The following is a 24,725-nucleotide window of genomic DNA, read 5'->3' on the forward strand; positions in this document are numbered from 1 at the left end:
TAGTGAGCATGACAACGAGAGCAACCCTAAGAATGCAGCAAGGTAGAAAGTGGTGCAGCGCCCAGTGTACTTCGTTAGCTCCCTGTTACAAGGGGCTAGATTGAGGTACTCTGGCATGCAAAAGTTGATTTTTGGTCTCATTAGTTTGAAGTTTGAGAGCACATCAACTTTTCAAAGTAGGGCGTTGACACAGTTTATTGTAGAATGGATGCCAACCCCTGATGAGGAAGAGACAGAGACAGATATCCCCGGCAAGGAATCGCCCCAGGAATGGATTATGTATTTTGATGGGGCTTTTTCCCTATAAGTTGTAGGAGCCAGCATGCTTCTTGTCGCCCCCACTGGGGAGCACTTGAAGTACGTCATCCAAATGCATTTTGCCCGGGAAGAAGCCACCAACAATACAGCTGAGTATGAATGGCTCCTTGCCGGGCTCAGGATTACAGCTGAATTGGGAATTAAGAAGCTGATCATTCGAGGAGATTCACAGTTTGTGGTAAGACAAGTCAACAAAGATTATCAACGTTCATTGATGGAGGCATATGTCGAGGAAGTGAGGAGATTGGAGGAGCTCTTTGACGGATTGCAAAAAAAGCACGTACCCCATGCGGAAAACAACATAGCTGATCATCTGTCAAAGTGTGTTGCGCAAAAGCTTCCTGTGGAACCAGGGACTTTTCTTCTCCATCTCACTCAGCCCTCCGTATCCCTAGCAACAATGGCCTGGAAGAGGAGAAAGTTGGACTACGGTAAGCCTCTCCCGATAGAGCCATCCGCTCCCGGCAGAGACCCTGCCAGAAACAACTTCTCACAGCATTCCGGACCACCCCCTCTAGCCGGGCTCATGGACCCCGCGAACGAGGATGGTGCTCCCACATACGAGGAGGCTGGTGCTCTCTTGTACATTGCTCGAAGAGTCGCAAGTTGGTGGCAGGATTGTCAATGTGGTCGCTCAATGCTTGTTGTTCTTGATGCAAAGCTGTTTATGCACCAAAAAGGTGGTTCTTGTTGACGTATTTGTTCGGGTCATCATCTTGCTTGGCGAAGAGTGGGTTGGTAGATGAACTTGGCCTATCCATCATTCTAAGCAAATATGTGACTGGGAGAAGGAGAAGAACTTACACCAAATGTACCTTGACCGATGTTGAAGATGGATCAATGATCACTAAATGATGTAACAAGGAAATAGCACAATTGATACCAATTCTTGTCTGTTCTCATAGCTACACAAATAAAGCTTATAGTGGAGCTCGGTTAGGATGGTGGCACAAAATTGATGCAACTATTAGTGAGACCCAATAATGTTGGAAAAGATTCGCAAACTTGCAATGCAACAAGTAGACCGATAGCAAGATATGTTACACGGAAACATACACACGGATAGATAAATGGGGTTGTGCAACCAAGGAATGAGCCAAAATGTGGAAACCACGAAAGTGCTCTTGCTGCACAACTCTAGAGAGACGCTAGCACGATTGCACAATAGGCGGATACGAAACTTATGCACAACCTATAAAGAAAACATGCAACGACTTCTATCTCAGGTTTGCTATTTGTATGGTATTCCTATGATATGATCCAAGATGATCGAGTATGACAATCTTAATGTAGTATGATGCTATGGTTCTTGCTTAAAAGCTCTTTGCTTATCATTTCTCTTTTGCTTAAAATCTTGTTTGACTCTTTCTCTTTTGAGCTCTTTCTCATGCAAAATTGATGAACCAGGATAGCAATTGTTTATATTCTATGACAACCTTGTGGCACAAGAGATGATATCAAGATATGGATACCAATGATGATATGATATATGCAACGAGATGATGATCACTAATGTGCACAAGTGACGTTACCGGCAATACTCAAAGGCTAGTCTCGATGGGTAAGCGACGCAAAAGGAAGGCTATGGGGTTATCAATGCAATGGCAAGGAGTAGACAAAGATGTTGTGGAAGTTACCGTCCTTGCTTACGGTTACGAGTGTCAAAGTGATGTGATTGGTGTCGATGTCATAGTGCATGGTCTTCAGTATGTTGTCAAAGATGCTGTTGGACCGTAGTCAGAGGTGTTGAAGTAGCAAAGTCGTCGAAGATGCGCAGACTTTCTGTCTAGGCCAGAGTTCTAGGCAAGACAGAAGCTCCAGGGTCCGGAAGTTCCGTGTAGGGCCGGAAGGTTCAGGCAGGGCCGTAAGTTCCGGGGGTCGCGATTCTGCCAGAACAGGAAATTGGGGATAGAGGATTTGGGCGGAAAAACTTCGGGAAAAACCCAAATCCGAGGGGGAAAAGAAAGATTTTTGGTGGATGGAAGGGTGGGAAAGCTAGATCTACGTGCCACACACAAATCCACGGATCAAATCCAACAGAACTTCATCACACCAACAAATAACAACAAATTGGGAGGGCTATTTTTGTGGGGATTTTCTAAATTGGGACGAATCACAACAAAATTAGGCTACAGAACAAAGAGGGAAGGCTCTGAAATCGTGATCAACATGGCTCATGATACCAAGATGATGTAGGGTAGAACCCTAGATGCCCGATCTTTCACGATAGGAGCGGATCCCGCAAAGAATACGTGGAACATAGGGGAAGCATGGGAGAAACACGGGAGAAATCACTAAAACCAACAAGATTCAATTACACATGTGCTAGATCCTCGAAACACAGAGAGATACATGATCCACGATCAACAAGGGACGATACAAGTAGCAAGTTCTTCTCTGTGAGGAGGTCTTGAGGGATCTTCCCATGAGGGGCCTTGAATCCACTTGCGGGATCTTCTCCGTAGAGGTCGTGAACTTGAATGGAGAAGGGGATCAAGTGGAGAGCAAAGCTTCTCAAATGAGCTACTACTTTGCTAACCATAAATTGTAGGTAGGAGAAGAGTATATATAGTCTAGGGGGCGAAAGGGTACACGGGCCTCAGCCCAAGTCACTGCACGAAGGCAGGGCCAGAAGTTCCAGGCGCCGGAGGTTCCGGGGAAGATCCGGCCTAACTAGAGAGTTGGCACAACAGGAGTTCGGCTGGCGTCCAGGGGCCGGAAGGTCCGGGCAGGCCAGAGGTTCCGGGGGCTGAAAGGTTCTGGGCTAACCAGAGAGTTGATATGCTCGGGCTCATCTGGGTCGTCTAAGGCCGCAAGTTCTGGGTCAGCCGGAGGTTCCGTGGGCCGGAAGTTCTAGTCTAAGCAAAGAGTTGTCGCCTCTTCCTTCTTCCTCAGCTCTTGGCTCCGTGGCTTGTGCGTTGTACCTGATCACACATAGTGTTTATGACTTAGGCAGTAGCCATGTCTCACTTGAATGGAAGGCAAGCTCAGGTAGGAGAGATGTCACCTCGTATTGAATAGCACATGCTCGATCGCTTGTCATGGGTCCACTGGGATCTTGGGTAGTCGAGGTAGTGTCCATGGGGATGACCGTGGGATGCTCCGCATCAACAGACCTTGCGGAATTCATGGCGTCATGGACAAGCCAGGGACCAATACCAGTAGAAATTGTTGGATCTTCAAGCAAGCTGGCAAGATAGCAACAGAGGGTCAGAATAAAACCCAAAACCGTAGTGAAGATGAGGATGAACCTCGGCGGCCAAACAATTTCCCTAATGAGGTGACAGAAGTCAATATGATTTACGTCACCCACATCCCTAAAAGGGAGAGGAATCACGTACTTCGAGACATTATGTGGTAGAGCCAGTGGTCCCGAAGTTTAACCCATGGCCAGCTTACCCGATCACATTCGACAAACATGACCATTCGACTAACATCAGGCATGGCGGGACTGTGGCCCTTGTCTTGGACCGAATTGTTGATGGTTTCTATCTAACACACGTCCTTATAGACGGAGGATGTAGCCTAAACCTAAGCTATGAGGATACGATTAGAAAGATGGGCATCGACACATCTCTGATCAAGCCGAGCAACACCACCTTTAAAGGTGTCATCCCAGGCATTGAGGCCTGCTACTCCATAATGGTGACATTGGAGGTAGTCTTTGGGTCACCCCAAAACTTTAGGAGCGAGGAGTTAATCTTTGACATAGCCCCCTTCCAAAGTGGATATCATGCGCTCCTAGGGTGCACAACATTTGCTTGCTTCAACATGGTCCCACACTATGCCTACCTCAAGCTCAATATGCAAGGACCAAACGGGGTTATCGCAGTCAATGGTAACACGGATCGTTTACTCTTCATGGAGGAGGATATTGCGGCTTCCGTAGCCGAACTGCATGCATCTGAGGAGGCAACCAGCGACGGCACACACACCACCAGCTCTTCAAAGCGTACGTGTGCTGCAACTGTTGACCTCATACACAAGACCGTCCACCCTAAATAGGGATGCGGGATCCTAGTGCACACCCCTTGGGAAGGGCATTGCGTCCCCAGGGTGCACAACTTTGCACTAAAAATCCTTTGGGCCGCCGAGGAGCCAAATAACAGGAAACTTCGCATCTATTTGACCAAGGAGAACCCAAGCATCGAGCTTCCCCATCGACAAGGTTCTGTCAAAGATCTAACACATTCGTGTGGCCTTTACCACATAATGGACACCTACGGACCTTTTTAAAAGGATTCGGGCGACAAGCACATAAGATGCACACAAGGCTGAGGTCGCATACAGTCAAAGCCCACCATCGCCCTCAATGATGACAAGCTTACCAAAATCCATGGAAACACAGGCGTGCGGCAGGAAGCGGCCCGGGCTCACAAACCCGATGGCAAGACCCAGCCTATTATTTTTTTGCTCCATTTTCTTTTAGCACTTTACATTGTATTCCCTTAGTTTCCCTTTGTTATAGCTCAGCATGTAAAGCTTGAATTTATACTACACAAAATCATGCCCTTTAAGGTCCTTACTGTATTTCTGTGCAAGCATTGCCTTCTAACCACGTCTTTCAAAGCCACAATTTTGATAGGGATCGGTCTTTTCTATTACAATATACAAGTTTGAGGTACTCGGCATCTCGGATGTTGCATTATATGCATTAGTTTCGGACCCAGATTTTGGTCAATAGTTGGGTCGCCCGGCTCCTATGTGTACCCCTTACATTCCCGACAATTCGTCTAAGGGTGTAACGGGAGAACCATCGTGATAGTGCGACCAGCTTAATTGCCAGAGCGCCTCAGTGGAGAAAGTCGAAAACTGACTATCTGGGTCTGTCTAAACTGGTCGGCAATCCGTAGACCACGTTCAGTGATGCGTCGTTCGAGATCACTGTGTTAAACGATGGGCTTCATCATAAAATTAGCTGAAGTGTGCAATAACCTTAACCTTGGCCACCTGGGCCGACAACTTCACACACTGGGGGCTCGTGATCAGCCCCACCATTAAACCCTTATGGCCAAGTGAATTTATAAAGCTATTGCAGTCCGATTGCCTAGTTCCTATAAGCACATATCACCTTTGAGCGCCGAGATGTCGGCTAAGGATCGTTCACTACCTCAGGGAACACCCCCTGTATATTCTACATGGGGACTCAAACCAACGACTAGCCACTTTCAGTTCAAAACGGCCACACAGGAGGACTATTAAGTAAATAACAACACAATCATATGAAGGGAATTTAATGCCATACTCATTAAAACAATTCTTCACACCCAATTTCACTTCGGCACTCCGAGGTACTAAAATTAATACAAGGTATTCTTCGGGAACATCACCTCAGTCGCCCGGGCACCTTCTTCTAGCTCATTAAAGAACTGCTCCGCGGTATGTGGCTTTGTTTCTGGAGGCCCTGCGGCAACGATCTCTACATCTACCTTCCGGAAGTGCATCTTCATGCATACATAGGCCCGTCGTGCTCCATCAAAGCACACTGATTTCTTTAAGTGATCTACATGTGGAGCCGCAACTCGAAGACGAGTTACTAGGCCGAAGAGGCTGGTTGGCAAGGCTTCGACAGGCCACAGCTTGAAGCAGAGGTCCTGGAGCATAGGCCTCACCATGCGGAGCAGCTCCACTAGCTGCTTCATCTGGTGATTTAGCAGTTGTGACGACCGTGACTCCAGGAACGGCCGCCAAAAAGCCTTCTCCTGCTCGTGGCCCTCCAATTGATCGAAGTGCGCAATGGCATCCACCACACTCATTGGCAGATCCCTGAAGACCTCTGCAAAACGCCACAGCTGGGTGAGCTCGACGCACCCTTTATTGCCAAACACACACTGCAATAGAAATAGCTTACCCACAGTTATTCCCTCCACTTGGTGGAGGATCTTGATGTCCTTCTGGGAGGCTGTATGGAGATCGGAGTGCGCCACGCGGAGCTTCTTGAGCTCTCCCTTCGCCTTTCAGGATCTGAAGCTTATCCCGTGCTTCAAACACGCGCTTCAGGGTCTCCTCGGCCTCCATGACTCGCGCCTGGCCCTTCTTCCGGGCCACCTCCTCGGTGGCTTCGGTTTGCTCCAACTTCACGGTTGCAACCTTTTGCTACTCCACCTCCTGCCGAGCCTTCGTGAGCTCGGCCTTGAGATTATCAAGCTTGGCTAAGGCCACTTAATTAAAACAGTTTCGCATGAGCCTCTCTCTCAAAAATTGCAACCATAATGTTCCTTCACCCAATTACTTCAAGGAAAAGCAAATGTTGGCTGCTCCCCTTGAGAGTCCTTGACCTGCATTTTCACCATGTCTAGGTCCTTCTCAGATCTCTCGAACTTCCGATTCATTTCTGCGATCTCCTCGGAGGTGGAGCCCAGCATCGAGGTCGACACCCGTGTCAAAACACTTAATCATGAGCCCCGAGAACAATTGCATCAACACTTCGGGTAACACGTCTAACGACCTTAAGTGAAGTCTTGCGGTTCCGCATAGTGATCCTACTTTTTTTTGATCCCAATGTTAGTTTTGTTAAACTGGCCTTGGGGTTGTGGACTACTCACTAACAATGGCATCAGATGTCCTCGGACATATATGAAGAATTACAAAGCCAAAAACTGAAATAAGGAAATTGTTCTCGTACAAGAATAAAAGAGTACCTCAAAGCTCATAATAAGGCCATTGAAGACCTCGTGCAGTCCGGCCCCCACAGACCGGAAGCCCTGCGGCGCCGCACCTATCAAGGGCTGGTGCTATTCTTTGATGGAGGAGCCCTTCAAGGACTCCTCCATTTCTTCGGTCCACCCCGCGCTAGCCCATCCTTGAGTTGGAGGTGGAGGTGAAAAAGTGACCCCGGATCGAAGCGCCTAGGCTCCGGCCAGAGGGGTCTCCGGGTGCAGCAATGGAGCCAGAGCGAACATCGGCTGGGCCAGGGATTGACCCGGCCCTTCTTTGACGACCTCGGGGACTTTCTCCCCTAGGTTCTATGTAGCCTCGGCCAGGATGGTCGATTCTTCGGCCCTCGCCATGTCACCTTGGGGGCGGAATGGATGTTGCCTCCCCTAGTCCATCATGAGATTGTGAAGGGGTGCCGGGATTTGGAGTCCCGCTGGCATAATGCAACCCACTAGAGGAGTCGCTTGGGCGCTCCTTCGGTGGACTGCATAGGAGTACTTGAATGAATTCACCCCTGCTGAAGGAATCTAACAAAACTTACACAAGAGAGCAACAAACACGTACCCTCGGGGCGTCGGTTTCTTCCTCCCCATGTCAAGGGGGTTGTCCTCTGAATCATGAGAGAGAATGATTTTCTCCTACTTCTAGCGGGCGGCCAAAGCCCTCTTCGGCCTTGTTAGCCAAGTGTCGGCCTTGGCGTCCTCCGACGCTGCCCTCTTCCCTTTTGCAGGGGGGTGTCGTGGAATTGTCACGGCAGATGTCCTTATTGAAAGGACTTAGTGTGAGGCCAATGCATCGATGTGGTAGCTTGAGAGGGGTTGAGTGGGACGAGAGACGCGAAGTTTTACCCAGGTTCAGCCCCTCACGGTGGAGTAAAAGCCTACATCCTGCTTCATTGGTATTGATGATGATGATCATGATTACAAGGGTGTTCTATCTCGAGGCTATTGATTTGTCTGTCTAAACCCACCTTGTAAAAGTCTTCCCCCTCTTGGGGTGCCCTGCCCCTCATATATGTTGAAGGGGCGGCTTATATCACTAGTCCTATTAGGATTAGGATTACTCTATTACAAGTGGAGTCCTAGTCTTGCTTCCTTTCTAAGAGAATATTCCTTATGCTTTCCTCTTAAACCGGCCCACCATAGCTTGAGCCGGACTTCCATGAACCGCCTTCTGGGCCATCGGGTCTTGTCGTTCCTCTGACCCGTTGTCGGATCACCAATGAGTCACCTGGCTCGGCCGGGTCATCAGTGAGTGGAGAGATCCGGGCGGGTCACTTCGTGAGTCTCCAAGTCACAGCGGGTCACCAACTCCGGTCGGGTCATACCGCGGGTTATATCCTCGACATTAGCCCCCAGTTTAATTTGGATTTATCGATGTTAAACTGATTCTGCAAAATAAACACAAGAACAAATTTGACCGGTTGTGCTCCGGGTTAAAAATTCTTGTAAGCCGGTACCTGATAATCCTTAAGTTCTTGTCATTTCCTTCTTCTGAACAGCCCGGTTCAATAGACCAGCTTCATAATCAATTTGCTAACATTGGCATCTCACAGAAATATTATGGAGAATAATTCATTTGATTCAGCTCCCAATGATTAAAAAATATTGGTCTTGAAATACTCATCTGATTTTCAGTCGGCTTGAAGATGTAGACCTTGCCAATTTATGATTACCAAAATTGTCGGGTTATAAACAGATGACGCCAAGTCATAATTGTTGCCGACGCCGGGTCATAATTATTGGTGACGCCGGGTCATGATTGTTGCAAACACCGGGTCAATCTGGTTTGCTCAAAACTGAAAATTTAAAGATTTTTCTCCCCTATATCCATATTACATGTAGCCCCCAAGTCTTGAGCAGAACAAAGTGATGACTTAAGATTTTCTTCAATATAAATACTGTCACTTTGAAGAAATCCAGGTTGTTCATCTCTGTCACTAGTAGAAACTGAATATTCCACATATGTAGCTCCCAAGTGTCGGGTTGTCATGCTTGCAGCTACCTAGGACTTGTAATTGCCTTGTACTCATGAAAACTTCAACCAGTGTACCCCCAAGGGCCGGGTCATTATGCAATAATGACCAGGGACTTTATAAATATGATCATGTAGATTTGAACAACAACGTGTAGCCCCCAAGGGCCAGCTCAGTAAGATAATATTGAGCTAGGACTTTATATATATATATATATACTTCATTGAAAATAACTTCATATGACGTAGCCCTTGGGGGCTACCAATTGCACCTGTCAAAAATTGAAGGTACACAAGCTTTAATCCATTATATTGAAAGGTTTTTTGCTCAGTTGGTAGAGTACAAAGCTCTTAACCTTGTGGACATGGGTTCGAGCCCCACGGTTGGCACCAACTATCATGGAATTGTCACGGCAGATGTCCTCGTTGAAAGGACTTCGTCGTGAGGCCGACGCATCTATGTGGTAGCTTGAGAGGGGTTGAGTGGGATGAGAGACGCGAGGTTTTACCCAGGTTCGGCCCCTCACGGTGGAGGTAAAAGCCTACATCATGCTTCATTGATATTGATGATGATGATGATCATGATTACAAGAGTTCTCTATCCCGAGAGCTATTGATTTGTCTGTCTAAACCTACCTTGTAAAAGCCTTCCCGTCTTGGGGTGCCCTGCCCCTCCTTATATATGTGGAAGGGGCGGCTTATATGACTAGTCCTATTAGGATTAGGATTACTCTATTACAAGTGGAGTCCTAGTCTTGCTTCCTTTGTAAGGGAATATTCCTTATGCTTTCCTCTTAAACCGGCCCACCATAGCTTGACCCGGACTTCCATGAACCGCCTTCTGGGCCACCGGGTCTTGTCGTTCCTCTGACATGCGTGTCGGGTCACCAATGAGTCACCTGGCTCAGCCGGGTCATCAGTGAGTGGAGAGATCCGGGCGGGTCACTTAGTGAGTCGCCAAGTCACGGCGGGTCACCAGTGAGTCGCCAAGTCCGGCCGGGTCATACCGCGGGGCATATCCCCGATAGGGGGGGTGTTCTCCTCTTTCTTGTCGTCCTCCTCATCATCATGGTTGGAGGGTGAGTGTGTCTCCTCGGACCGGCTGGCCGAGGTGTCATGGATCCAAAGACCCGGCTGGCCCTTTTGGGACTTCGATCCCTTGGGGATCACTATGTGTGGCTCCTCCACGAGGAGCATCGCGAGCAGGAGGTTCTCGGCTCCTCTGTCAACGGGGTCGGGCAACGTATTTTCTGCATTGCGGTTGACTACTTCTACAAATTGTAAAGCCAGGTTGTCCGTAAGGACCTATCTTGATGCACAACAAAGAAAGGATATGGACATGTGTGATTGAATACTTACCACACGACATCCATAGCCAACCTCAAGCCGAGGTCCTTCCCCTCCAGGGGGGGGTCTTATCCTTGGCTAGCTTGAGGAAGCGAGTCCACATGCTGGCCAGGTGGAAATAGAAGAAGTGCAGGACAGGCCCCGCATCCCTGGATTTGTGCTCCCACATCGGGGCAGCCCGGAGTTGGAGTGGGAGCATGCGGCGGTTGAGCATGGCATTGATCACCTCGGGGAGCTGGAGATCCTTCTCACTGGACCACCACTTGATTTTATTGTTCAAGGCCTCCACCTCCTTAGGGTCCCCCAGATGAGGCCCTTCCCCTCTAGGATTTTAGCTTCTTCAATGGGCCGGTCGAGAAGGCTGGGACCTCTGCCTGGCCCAGGGTGAGTGTCTCGGTGATGTAGAACCGCTCGCGCTGCCACTCCTTCACCGTTTCGATAAAGGGGCCCTTGAACCAATCAGCGTTCTGATAATTGCTGACCATGGCCCCTCCTCACTACGCCAGATCGGTGCCACTAGAGTTTGTCTTGATGTCGAAGTGCGGCTCGGCGCTGAGGAACACCTTGCACACTATGATCACTACTAAAAAAGACACATCTGTGACATTTTGGCCCAAACGAAAAAATTATGTCACGCTTATGACATTTCTATGATGATAATTGTGAAAAAAAACCATGTATCATCATAGATGTGGTGGGCTCCTACTTCCATGACAAAAAACCATGACAGAAAATGGGCTTTTCGTCCTGGGAGGTCCAGGGACACACCTATGTGACATTCTTTGGGCCGTCCATGACAGAAAAAATCATGGTAGAAGTGTTGGGGATATCACTACTGGGCGTAAACCGGCCTATCTGGGCCGGGTTAACTTCGTCAGTAGTTAATTATGTTAAAGCCCAAGAAGGCAGATGAGGGCTCAAGGCCCATAGTCGGTTCAAGGCCTGTAGCCGTAAACCGGCGTTGGTATTTAACTTGTATTGTAAGTTAGGAATAAGTAGAGACCAAACCGGACACATCTATGAGCCGGTATTGGGACTCTGTGAACCGACGGGCGTCACCCGTGTATATAAGGGGACGACCCGGTGGCGGTTCAAGGACGACAAACAACAACTCGAGACTTAGGCAAAGCTTGTTTGCTCCCTAGTCATCAAAACCCCATCAATTCCATCACAACTAGACGTAGTCTTTTACCTTCATCGAAGGGGCCTAACTAGTATAAACTCTCTTGCGTCCCTGTGTCCGCTTTAACCCCTTCAAGCTAACCCGTTGCGATGGCTCCACGACTAAGTCCTTTCTCTATGACATCTGCCGTGACAAAACCACGACAGTTGGCGCCCACCGTGGGGCTATCGCACGATGGTTTCAAGTTCTTGGAGGGCCGCTTTGAAGGACTTGAGGGCTACGCTGTGGGCCGGATGACTAAGATTCGTCGCGGCAAGCTCTACATCGATGATGCAGGTTGGGGCCCCGAGGCCAGCTTAGTTGAGTACGGGTAGCGGGTCCCCTTTGGTGGCATACACGTTTTCATCGGCAAGATCGGTGAACCGGGCCCTAAGCCGGACATCTGCACCGACCTCGCCAAAATGGCTCAGCGTGCGCGGTCCGCCCGGGTTAAACCGGCCGTGAAGCGTGCCTTCGTGGGAGTCATCCATGGAGGAAGTTACGAGGATGGATCGGAATCTCACGGCGAGACCGTCATCTATTCCGGCAACGAGTCATCAACCGGAGAAACCGAATCTCTATATTAGCTACAAGATGGCCGGATTGGGGGCTGTTTCGATGGCGACAGTATTCCGGACTCCTCTGATCTACCCAACCGAGTTGGAATATTCATGGCCGGCACACAAGCAGCGCTTCATTCTTCGACCGCTGCGCCAATGACCTCCGGTTCAGTAGCGGCGATGGCTGCTGGGGCAGGAAGCTTTGTACGCCCGCCGGCTCAAGTTCTATCAGATCTATTTGATGCGTTGGCCGTGCTTATGGCAGAAGCTAACCCGGCGGATCAGGACGTCCACAACGCGGAGATTGCAAAGGTGAAGGAACAGATCACCCAGGCCAAGGCGGACCTAGCAGCTGAGAATGCCAGGATGACCGCAGAGCGGGCCGCTTTAGACGCACAAGCCTACAGGCTCATGTTGGACCAGAACGCGTCGCACGAATCATGAAGAGGAAGTGCCGGTCCCGTTTGCCTTTGGTTTTCAAGGCCAGATACCTTTTCAACACCCCAGGAGCAGGAATCATTAACCCGCTAGAGGGAAACCGGGCGGAAGCTCCTGGGACCGGCGCACCGGTTCAGCCCCGTCTGATGGATCTGCCTTGTCAAAACACTGTTATACCTCAAGTTGTTTCAACACCTCCGGGTCACTACTCCAACCCGATGGACAATCTTGTTGCCGCTGCTGCACGGCTGGAGGCCATTCCAATTGAAGGTGACTCGCCGCAGGCGGTAGAGACGCGACGGGTCAAAGAGCTTCTTAGGACAACTTTGGTCCAACAGGAAGCATACTCATACAGCCACGACCGGATCCACTCGACCCCTCGTCCAAGCCGGAGCTATAGCAGGTGTATGGATGAACCGGCAGTATCAAGTAATGAACAACGTGGAGCACTTCGCGGCAACAACCTGGCGGGTGGTGCTGATAACGCTCAGGAAGTAGTGGACCGGGCCCGAGCGTGCAGGGAGGCCGAGTTAGCTGCGCAGTATCAGGCTCGGCAGCTTATGCCGGTTCGTCCAACTATCTCGATCGAACCTTGTGTTACTTCTAGTTCTTTTGGGGTACCTTGCCTTGTCCCCGCTTTACGCAATGTGCGCCTGCCCAAGGATTTCAAAGGCCCGCGCAAGGTACCAAATTACACGGCGGATCAACCTCCAGAGACATGGGTGGAGAGCTATGAGATGGCCATGGAAATGCTTGATGTGGATGATGCGGCATGTGCGAAGTACTTCACCATGATGCTCGAAGGAACGACCCGTACTTGGTTAAAAAGCTTATCGGCCAATTCTATCAGTTCATGGGACCAATTACGAGCCCGATTTATTAGTAATTTCAAGGATACATGTAAGCAGCCTATGTCGATAGTGGACTTAGCTGCCTGTGTCTAGGAGGAAGGAGAATTGACAACTCATTGGGTGCCGGGTCTCGCAGGTTCTGCATTCATCAGACCGCATCAACGCTGACACCGCGGTTATTACCCTAGAAGGCAATTGTCGGTTTGGGCCCCTAAAGCTGAAATTAGGACGGATGAAGCGCCATTGCACTGACATGGGGACCCTCATGGCTGCCTTGGTAAAGTATGCTGATTCTGATAGTACCAAGGATCCCGAGTCTGATGATGACAAGACACAGAAGGGAAAGAAGAACAGCAACTCCAAAGGTCAACAGCACCACTCGGCAGGTAACGGTAACGGAGGCAAGCGTAAAGCAGATGGCAACATGGACTTCGTGGCTAATACCAACGCGCAGGACAAGGGTCAGGAGACGCAAGGGTAAACCGCCGAATCACAGTGGAGCGCCTAACCCTAACCTGGACCGCTTAAATTATCTATTGAACCAGCCCTGTCCTAAGCGTGGGATGAAGGAGATGCCAGCAAACCACCATTGGAAGGATTGCTTCATTATGCAGGAGTTCAAGAATTCTAATGCGTTCCGGTATGATCACGGCTTCGGCGGTGGCTCAGGATCCGGGCTGGGTTACGGTGGAGGAAATTCCGGTTCAGGATTTAATGGTAATCCGGGCGGACATAACAATCAAAATAGTCAGAACAACCAGGGTGGTTACAACCAGCAGCAGCAACAGTCGGGTTACCAGAGCAACCCAAAGCAATTGAATAGTGGGCAGTGCCATGTCTTCACCACTAGCTTGGACAAGCGAGACCGGAAGCTTCAGAGGCGGGCAGTCAACTCTGTTGAACCGACCGTGCCCCGTTATCTACGCTGGTCTGAACAGCCAATCATATGGAGCAAAGAGGATCACCCTCCCTAGGTTGATAATCCGGGTCAGTTGGCTCTGGTGGTGGCGCCTCAGGTGGGAGGTTACAAGTTCACCAAGGTGCTCATGGATGGAGGGAGCAGCATTAATATCTTGTACTATGAGACCTTCCGTCGTATGGGACCAACAGATACAAATCTCAAATCGTCCAATACGGTGTTCCACGGTGTGGTACCTGGCAAGTCAGCATATCCTGTTGGTAAGATAGCTCTGGAAGTGGCCTTTGGAGATGATCATGATTCTAGGTCGGAAACATTGACGTTTGAAGTGGTGAAAATCCAAAGTCCATATCACGCTCTGTTTGGGCGACCGGCCTACGCCAAGTTTATGGCACGACCCTGTTATGTATATTTGCAGCTCAAGATGCCGGGTCACAAGGGGACAATAACGGTTCACAGAAGCCGTAAAATCGCTTTGGAGTGCGAGGAAGGAGATGCGGCCTACGCAGAGTCGGTTTGTGCCACCGAGGAGCTGAAGTATTATAAGGATAATGTTGATCCGGCGGACATGACTCCATTAAAGAAGCCAACTACGGAGCATGATCCGGCCCTGAAGTTCAAATCAGCAGCTGAAACTAAGCTTGTTGACTTCGTGCCTGGCGATTCGTCCAAGCAGTTCAGCATCAGTGCCAACTTGGATCCGAAATAGGAAAGCGCGCTCATCAAGTTCATCTGTGAGAATCGGGACATTTTTGCATGGAAGCCCTCTGACATGCCAGGTGTACCGAGGCAACTCGCTGAGCTCACCCTTAATGTGGATCCTAAATACAAACCGGTGAAACAGTTCCTCCGCTGGTTTAACGAAGAAAGACGCAAGGCGATTGGAGAAGAGATAGCCAGGCTCTTAGCAGCTGGCTTTATTGTTGAAGTTTTCCACCCTGAATGGCTTGCCAATCCGGTGCTGGTCCTTAAGAAAAACGGCACATGGCGCATGTGTGTGGATTACACATATCTTAATAAGGCTTGTCCAGCAGATAGCTTTTCCCTCCCCCGTATTGATCAAATTATTGATGCTACGGCGAGTTGTGAGCGTTTGAGTTTTTTGGATGCATATTCTGGCTATCATCAGATCAAAATGGCAGTTAAGGACCAGGAGAAGACGGCATTCATAAGTCCCTTTGGAGCCTTCTGCTATGTGTCTATGCCCTTTGGGCTCAAGAGTGCCCAGGCAACTTATCAACGGTGTGTACAAAATTGTCTTCACAAGCAGATTGGTCGTAATGTGCATGCTTAGGTGGATGATATCGTGGTAAAGTCAAGGGAGAAGGAGACTCTGGTTGACGACTTGAAGGAAACCTTTGATAACCTGAGGACGTACAAGATGATGCTTAATCCGGCCAAGTGTGTCTTTGGTGTACCGGCAGGCAAGTTATTGGGTTTTTTGGTGTCCAACAGGGGAATCGAAGCTAATCCGGAGAAGATCACAGCCATCACCTCCCTGGCTAAACCAAAGTGTATCAACGATGTTCAGCGCCTGGCAGGCCAGATTGTCGTGTTAAGCCGGTTTATCAGCCGCCTTGGTGAGAAGGCAATCCCTTTGTATCAGATGTTGAAGAAGACGGATCAATTCGTCTGGAGTTCTGCTGCTGACAAAGCATTTGAGGACTTAAAGCGGCAATTGGCCAATCCGCCTGTGCTCGCCGCTCCCATGGACAAGGAGCCATTGCTGCTGTATGTTGCTGCTAATGCTCGTGCGGTCAGTGTGGCTATTGTGGTGGAGTGAAAAGAGGCAGGCAAGGAGCATCCAGTTCAGCGTCCGGTCTATTATATCAGCGAGGTACTCATTGAGTCCAAGAAAAGGTTTCCGCATTGGCAGAAGCTGGTATATGGAGTTTTTATGGCAAGCCGGAAGCTCAAGCAATACTTCCAAGGGCACCCCATTACGGTAGTCAGTTCTGCTCCCTTGGGGGATATCATCCAGAACCGGGAAGCGACTGGCCAGATTGCCAAGTGGGCTATAGAGCTTGGTCCGCACGGGTTGAAGTATGTGCCTCGGGCGGCGGTTAAGTCTCAAGCACTTGTTGATTTCATCAATGATTGGACAGAACTGCAAGCACCTGAAGAAAAGCCGGATCACACATATTGGACCATCCATTTCAACGGATCCAGGCAATTGGAAGGCTCGGGGGCTGGAGTCGTATTAACTTCCCCACGAGGTGATAAGTTTTGTTACATTCTCCGTTTAATGTTCCCTTGTACTAACAATGCAGCTGAGTATGAAGCCTTGCTCCATGGTCTCCGGATGGCTAAGGAGATGAATCTAAGTCGAGTTAAGTGCTTTGGTGACTCAGACCTCATGGCTCAACAAGTATCTGGCACTTGGGATTCCAAGGACCCACTCATGGCAGCATATCGTCATGAGGTGGATATTGTTGCAGGTCACTTTAAAGGCTATCAGCTGGACCACGTGGACCGACGGAAGAATGAAGCGGCGGACGCTTTAAGCCGGCTGGGCTCTCAGCACAAGCCGGTCCCGCCCAATGTTTTTCTAGATGTGTTGCACAACCCGTCGGTCAAGCTCCCTGGTGAAGCGGATTTGGCTATTCCTGATCCGGAGGCTCAATTGGTAGCAGCTCTTCATGTCATTCCGGATTGGACGCTTCCTTACCTGGCGTACATGAACCGGGGCGAATTACCAGAGGATGAGACTCTGGCCCAACAGATAATCCGGCGGTCCAAGTCCATGACTATTGTCAAGGGCGAGTTACATCATTGCAGTGTATCAGGGGCGTTTCAACACTGTGTGTCTCCTGAAGAAGGCTGTGAAATTTTGCGTGAGATCCACGAAGGAGATTGTGATCACCACGCCGGTTCAAAATCTTTGGTGGCTAAAGCGTTTCGCCATGGCTTCTATTGGTTAACTGCTCATGCTGATGCGGAGGATCTGGTCAGACGATGTGACGGTTGCCAAAAGTTTTCAAGACGTGCTCATGTGCCGGCTCAAGAATTGAGAATGATTCCAATTACTTGGCCGTTTGCGACTTGGGGCTGGATATGGTTGGTCCTTTCAAAAGGACCAAGGATAAGAAGACCCACCTCCTGGTGGCGGTTGACAAGTTTACAAAGTGGGTGGAGGTAGAACCTGTTAGCAAGTGTGATGCGGCCACGGCGGTTCAGTTCATCAAAAAAGTGATTTTCCGGTTTGGTTTTGCACACAGTATCATCACAGATAATGGTACCAATTTGTCCAAGGGTGCCATAAAGGAGTTCTGCAAACGGGAGCACATCCGGCTTGACGTTTCGTCAGTGGCACACCCATAGTCCAATGGTCAAGGAGAAAGGGCTAATCAAGAGATCTTGAAAGGAATCAAGCCTCGGCTTATGGTTCCTTTGCAGAAAACACCGGGTTGTTGGGTAGAAGAGTTACAATCTATGTTGTGGAGCATCAATACTACACCCAACAGATCAACAGGATATACGCCGTTCTTTATGGTCTACGGAGCGGAGGCGGTTCTCCCCAGTGATATCCGTCATGACTCACCTTGTGTGGCGGCTTATGTTGAAGCGGACAACGAGACAGCACGGCAAGACGCTTTGGACCTATTGGATGAAGAACGTGACATAGGAGCCGCCCGCTCGGCGATTTACCAACATGATATTCGTCGTTATCACAGTCGCCGAGTCAGAACCAGAACCTTACAGGAAGGAGATTTGGTGCTTCGGCTCATCCAAGATCAGACTAATATGCATAAGCTATCCCCACCTTTGGAGGGACCTTTTGTGGTCAGCAAAAATCTGCACAACGGGTCATACTATCTGATCGATATTCGAGAGCATAAAGACTAACGCACATCAGAGGAGGAGACCAACAGGCCGTGGAACATAGCTCATCTTCGGCCTTACTATACCGGAGCCATTGGCTCTACTTATGTACATATTACCACGATGTATATATATGATTAAATATAATAAACCGGAACCTCAGCTAAAGCGGGGTATCTGTTCTTTTACATCATGTGTGGTTACACGGAGTTGTTCTAAAGCGGCCTCCGGTTTACCCCTTGAGTTAGCTTTTCAAAGCATCATGTTATATCACTTGGGGGCTTGGTCGTGTCCGAACCAATGCAACACCTCTTGATAGGCGAGAGCCACCACATCACTTGGGGACTTGGTCACGTCTGAACCAGTCACGCCTCTTGATCGGCCTAAGGCCACAGAATCACTTGGGGGCTTGGTCGAACCCGAACCATTGCCACGCCTCTTGATCGGCATAAATGCCACGGTTTCATTTGGGGACTTGGCTGACTTGAACCATAGCTACACCTATCGGGCGCTTGGTCGGGTCCGACCATGGTAACGCCATCTGATCGGCTCCAATAAAGCCTCTTTTTGCAAACGGTTTTATCATTGCCTTTGCTTCCCAATTTTCTTGGATAGATATTTCTTTCTTTTTGTTGCATTTTTTAAACCGACAAAGTTTTAAGCCGGTTCAAACTGTCAATTGATGGAACACGGTCCATTTTTAATCTGGAGACTATTTGCCCGGTTTGATTTTTTATTAACATCCTATTATGGAGTAACACGGTGTTTTATTATAACCCGGCACGGTTTACACGGTAAACCGGCATACATATATACAGGAGCTGCTATCTCCTCCAACAGTGTGGGTTTATAAACCTCCGCTTCAAAATTGGCTAAGCCAACTTCATGCCCAACGATGGCAGGTATTATGTATCTCAAAGATTTGATCATATGCTTAAATTTCAGATATTTTGATTTCATATATGCAGACATCATACTCCGCCTGATGGTACAACCGCGGTGGCACTTTAAGATTTTTTATATTGCAGAAAATACTTTGGAAAGTTCATCACCCAAAGGAAGAACAAGTTGCAGTAATTATGCACGAAGGCATATCAAAATCAAGAGTATCGGCTAGCCTATTACAAGGCATCATGATGCCCAAAATAAGATCATTGTTTTTTCAAAGGAGAGGCAGTTTAAACCGGCTCCCGGTTCAAGCTTGGTCACCAGCCTGGCCTGATGGTTGTGGGTCATCCCGCGCCGCTTCAACTTCAACTTCTCTATCCAGCGGCTGGAAATCAACAGTTGTCTAGTCGATTCCCATTAATGCTCGAAAGACAGCTTCATCATGGATCAGCGACGATGGTTCAATATCGGGAGCGTAAGTATGCTTACGGATTGGAGGGATAAGATTTTCCGCTTCAGGAGTTGGTGCAGCTACTCGCTTGTTTTGGTTGTCATATCGGGCTTGATAATGAAACAAGTCTGCTTCTTTAACCAATTGACAAGCTAGCGGACGCACCTCTCGGTTTATTGCTCGCAGATCCGCTTCACTAAACTCTGACCCGTCTTCCTTCAAACTGGGATAGCCCTGAGCCACTTCAACAGGATCAAAATCCGACACCCACGCTTTTGCCCGGATTAAGGCATTGATTGCACCGGTTCGAGCAGCAGATTTCTTCAGCTCTTCAAAGCGGGCAGGAAGCATCGACAGTTTCTTCAGAGTGTCTTGAATCAAAGTGGGCGCCGAATTGTTGTGGGATGCAGTAGAGATGATCCGATGTGCACCAGTGTACAGTTGTTCGATCAATGTGTAGGCGGCTTTCAATTTCTTCCGCACATCTGACCCCAAGTGACCAATGCGCGTCCCTGAAATATCACAAAGGGTTAACAAACCGGCAGCTCTATAAGATGGCCGAATCAATCCAGAAATCAAACCGGCTTACCAAAGATAGCAACGGTCATGGCATGCATGTGCCGTTTTATGCTGGTGAGTTCGTCCACCACCAGTTTTAGTGCAGCCTCGGCATCTTCTGCTCGTTTGGTTAAAGTGGATTTTTCAGCAGCCCAATCCGCCCGCTCCTTCTTGAAATCCTTCTTAAGCTGTTCCATGACGCTTAAGGCGCTTGTCAACTCCTCTTTTGCTTTTGAGGTTTCAGTCTGTTGGGACTTCAGATTTTCTTGGAGATCGGCGATTTGGGTTTCTTTTGTCTTCAGCTCAGCCTGCATACAGACAGTTATATGATGCAGCAAGCAGTGCAAGAATTGAAGCACCAACCACATAACAAGTTATGCACTTGGCGCTTGGGGGCTAATGCCTATTTGATCTTCATATTTCAATTGATTATAAAGTCCCAAGATCAATACAAGTATTCAACTTGGCACTTGGGGGCTAATGGCTATTTGCTCAAATAAATTCTGATGCTGCAATCTCAATTACTTAAAGTCCCGGTTTAACTACACTAAGTTAAACTGGCCCTTGGGGGCTATATCGGCAAATTCAGAAAACATTGAAGTCTGCATTGACAAGTCCCGGTTTGAACAGAGATTCTAAACCGGCCCTTGGGGGCTAGGAGAGTTGACAGATTGAAGTACATACGCAGATAAGCATAGGGAAGTTACCTCATATTTTTCTTTCATCATATTAACCAGACCAGCTTCATAGTCAGGGCTGGTGTATAGCCGGTTCAGATAACCAGAATGGAGATCTTGGGCGTTCAGAGCAGCATAAGTTGTCAGGTCGGCATTCCATTTTCCCTTGCCAATGGCAGCAGATTCTTCCTTGGCAGTGTGTCTGGATAAAGCAACGGGATTGCCTGGCTCTGTGCGACCAATGCCAGTAATGACAACCTCATCATCCTTGGCATCGCCGGTTTGCACTGGGGCCGTTGGCTTATCAGTAGGCTTTGATGGACCGGTGGATTTCTCAATCTGGATGGGGCTTGTGGGCTGGTTGACAGGACTTGAGGTATCAATAGGCCTTTCTTCAGTAATAAAATCGTCATCTTGCTGCGGTGGATCATTGGGTATATCTTCAGGAATAGCCGCTTCAAGATCTGGTGTTTTGCCCAGTTCAGGGACGACGTCCTCCTTGGCCGCTTTATCCAGGCGAGCCTTCTTGCTCGGCCTAGGCTTGGCCCTGAAAGGAATAACAAAGTCAAATACAGCGTATGTTCTAGGGTGATGTACCGGAAATATTATGATAAGTATAGCTTACCCAAGCACCGTTTTGAGCGGTGGCAGCTGAGTAGCCGATGACTCGCCAGAGGATGAGTGGGAAGTAACCTGATAATCGGAGTCACATGGATTAAGAGGTTGACGAAAACAGCCCGCTTTAGAACAAGCACTGACAAGCAAATTAGAGACCTCTGAACGGCGTTTCCGAACCAGACTGTTCGGTAAACCGGCGGAGGTAACTACCTGGCCGCTGTGCCGGGTTGTGCGGCGAGCTTTCTGTTGTTCGGTCTTCATAAGAAATTTGGGATCCAAGTAAGGAAGAGGATGAGAAAATTTAACTTTCCGGTTTGCCTGACGGATTTTTAGTGAAGGCAAAGGGTCTAAATCGGAAGAGAGAATAATTACCTCTGCAGCATCAGCATGGCTGGCTTCGGCATCATCCTGACAAATATCATCATCAATAAGATGCATGAAAAATAAGCCAAGTGAGTCAAGCTCTACCTCAAGGTCCAGATTATCCACATCACCATCAGGGGCCGGATCAGAAGATGCAGTGGGTTTCTTCTTGTGAGCAGGCTGTTTCACGACTTTAGTCTTTGGCCGGGTTGGTCGTTCCGGTTTTTCTGGCTTCTCCTGTGGAAGTTTCTTGCTCCAAAACGGATCATTACCCTGTTTAAACAGACATTGATATTAAACAATGACCAGATATATCAATAACAGGTTCAGTAAAAAGAAAAAAAAATCAAATTCTTACAGCTGGCGGTTTGTTGATGGCACAGAAGGGAAGCAGGCCGGTTCGAGCACAGACGTGTTCCGGTTCATTCAACATTTTATTCACAGCCTCTGTGATTTCTTCGTCGGTGAGCTGGATGTTAGCATGTCGCAGTGGGTCGTCAACACTGCCGGTATACTCGCACATCAAACCGGAGCGCTGACTAAGGGGTAGTATGCTCCATGATATCCAACAGCGAGCGAGATCAACTCCTGTTAAACCATTGGCCATGAAGGCTCTGAGCTTAGATAGTTGAGGAGCGTATTTGCTTCTCTCCTTGGCAGTCAACCTTTGCGGAAAGGGGTGTGTATTGCTAAGCCGCTCTGGACGAAAGCCAAGCAAAGGATTTTCACCAACAGGGGAGGTGTCTCTGCAATAGAACCATGTTTTATTCCACTCTTTGGGGTGGCTGTGCAGCTTGGCGTGAGGGTATGTGACCTCTTTCCTTTTCTGAATCGCCACTCCGCCCAATTCCGTATTGGAACCATCAGAAAACTCAGTACGGCGGTTTAGATGGAAACAGTCTCTGAACAACTCCACTGTGGGCTCCTCTTGAAAGAACACCTCACAGAGCACTTGGAAGTGACACATGTTTGTAACAGAGTTGGGGCCAGTGTCTTGGGGGTGGAGTTGAAAATCGGCTAAAACGTCCCGGTAAAATTTAGAACCGGGCGGCTTAAAGCCCCGGGCTAAGTGATCCACGAAAACGATGACCTCTCCTTCTTGAGGTGTGGGAGGGCATTCTTTGCCAGGGGCTCTCCAATGGATGGTGTTTTTGCTGCCTAAAGCGCCGATCAGGACTAAATTGTTCAGTTGAGTCTCTGTGACGCAAGAAGGAACCCAGTTGCACTCATATACTTGCTTGGCCATGATGAAATCTACAAGATAGGTGATTCCGGTTCAAGGATGCATTGATTAAAGTGCACTGGTATGTACAATGTTAAACCGGAGACAGCTCTATCTAAACCGGAGTTTTATGAAGTAACAGCATCTGGCGGTTCAACAAGGGGACTAATGGTATATACCGGTTTGGCAATTTTTCTACAAAGTTAAACCGCTGGATCTAAGCATTGAAACAGTTGAGATTGCGGATGGATAACTGTACAGAAACAGATTTCACAAGATTTCTCTACAGTGACGGATCTGAAGCAAGTTCAGAAAAAAAGGAAAATATTCAAGGTTCAAAAAAGAACAGTACCGAATCAATGGGCAGAGATACAAGTAGATCTATGGTCTTGAGGCATATAAGTGAAGGCGGATGCTAAGAACTACCACTACACAGAGCAAAGGTTCACAGGTTCATCTAAGATCTATCATATGAGTATGAAGCAGACGATGAACACTGAAGAACTTGGAAACCCTAGAACGGATCTACAGAGGAAAAGGTGAAGAACTCACCGGAACTGAGGAAGAAACAGAAGGTCGCCGCGATGCTCTGGTACAATCAGGGTGATGCAGCAGCCAAGGTTGGAGCAGAGGTCGTCGACGACGGCGGAGCTCCGAAGCTGGACGATGCGGGGAAGACGAAGCAGAAGGGCACGAAGGGGAAAAAGAAATGACCCTTCGGTCCTATTTATAAGACAAGGGACACGTGTCAGGCGCGAAAATCAAGGGACCGTGGGTTTGGAAACGATGCTGTCGCCTTAATTATCGCAGACCTATTAAACAAAAAAAGGGGTATCATGGATAAGGTTCTTTATAACAGGTGACGTCACGCCGGTTTACAACGACCAGAGAAGATGACATCACGGCGGTTCAACAAACTACAAGAAGATGTTGAAGATGAAGATTTTTGCTAAGGATTGACATGAACCTGTTCAAATCAATCTGGGCCTAATGTTGGGGATATCACTACTGGGCGTAAACCGGCCTATCTGGGCCGGGTTAACTTCGTCAGTAGTTAATTATGTTAAAGCCCAAGAAGGCAGATGAGGGCTCAAGGCCCATAGTCGGTTCAAGGCCTGTAGCCGTAAACTGGCGTTGGTATTTAACTTGTATTGTAGTTTAGGAATAAGTAGAGACCAAACCGGACACATCTATGAGCCGGTATTGGGACTCTATGAACCGATGGGCGTCACCCGTGTATATAAGGGGACGACCCGGCGGCGGTTCAAGGATGACAGACAACAACTCGAGACTTAGGCGAAGCTTGTTTGCTCCCTAGTCATCGAAACCCCATCAATTCCATCACAACTAGACGTAGGCTTTTACCTTCATCGAAGGGGCTGAACTAGTATAAACTCTCTTGCGTCCCTGTGTCTGCTTTAACCCCTTCAAGCTCACCCGTTGCGATGGCTCCACGACTAAGTCCTTTCTCTGGGACATCTACCGTAACAAAACCACGACAAGAAGCGAGGGCGAGGAAAATTTCGGGGGGTCACCGATTACGATGGGTGGTCAGGGCCAAGCGATGCATGGAGGTTTGTGCGTTATTCTCGTACATGTATGCGCATGTGTGGGAGGCATTGGGCTCTAACTGAACCCGAGCGAGGCGTTCGCTTACTGAACCTGAGCGATTGCACTAGCTACGTTACTGAACCCGAGCGAGGCGTTCGCTTACTGAACCCGAGCGATTGTACTAGCTACGTTACTGAACCCGAGTGATCGATCCCTTGGTTGTTAACTGAACCCAAGCGATTCCTTCGCTACTGCTGCTAACTGAAGCCGATCGAACCTGCCTCTTGATGAATAGTGATTGTTGTTGGGGGTTGGCTAAATAGTTCCTAGTAGGGGTTGGATGAACATG

Source organism: Triticum aestivum, chromosome 5A (assembly GCF_018294505.1).
Source record: "Triticum aestivum cultivar Chinese Spring chromosome 5A, IWGSC CS RefSeq v2.1, whole genome shotgun sequence".
NCBI classification, from domain to species: domain Eukaryota; kingdom Viridiplantae; phylum Streptophyta; class Magnoliopsida; order Poales; family Poaceae; genus Triticum; species Triticum aestivum.